Genomic DNA, 599 nt, shown 5'->3' on the forward strand with positions numbered 1-599 from the left:
ATGTTTCTTGATCACCATTGCCAAGAATATTTTCCTACAATTCATTACAAATGGTCAAAGAATAATCTTGCAATAACCTCTTTCTTTTATTTTTCGTGTTTTGATATTTGACATGTAATATGAATAATTTTTTTTGATAATGTTAATATTCAATAAAGGCCTATAATGACATTAATTATTATAGAAACAAATATATTGAATTTTTTTTTTACTCTTAATTGCTTTATTTTTCAAGTTTTGATATTTTCTATCTTGAAAAAAAAAATTAAATCTGTACGACTACCACCCATAGAAGGTTGTAATATTTTGTAAGGAAATACTGTTACTAAACCAACGGTTGTGTTAGGAGGTCATTTGGTCGGAATCATGCTCAACCACCAGATTTTTACCCAATTAAGGGTACCCATTTTATGAGGCTGGGTGAACTCCAGAGGGGTCCCGAACCACTGGGCTGACTCAATGGGATATTACAATATATATTTTTAAAATTAGCATCAAATATTCGTCTTTTTTGTAAGGATCTGTTCAATTGTTAAAAATTTGATTCTGTGTTTTTCCAATAAAATTCTAATTTTTGTAAATGATAGGTATTTTTGATC

General features: G+C 28.5%; 1 protein-coding gene across 1 annotated transcript in view; it reads left to right on the plus strand.

Annotated features, from left to right (window-relative positions):
- CenB1A (Centaurin beta 1A) overlaps positions 1 to 599 on the plus strand; it is a gene marked incomplete in the record, with an annotated part of 29,502 nt that overhangs the window by 25,753 nt on the left and 3,150 nt on the right.

The sequence above is a fragment of the Halyomorpha halys genome, unplaced genomic scaffold (assembly GCF_000696795.3).
Source record: "Halyomorpha halys isolate HHAL.00 unplaced genomic scaffold, Hhal_1.1 Scaffold206.1, whole genome shotgun sequence".
Classification (NCBI taxonomy): Eukaryota; Metazoa; Arthropoda; class Insecta; order Hemiptera; family Pentatomidae; genus Halyomorpha; species Halyomorpha halys.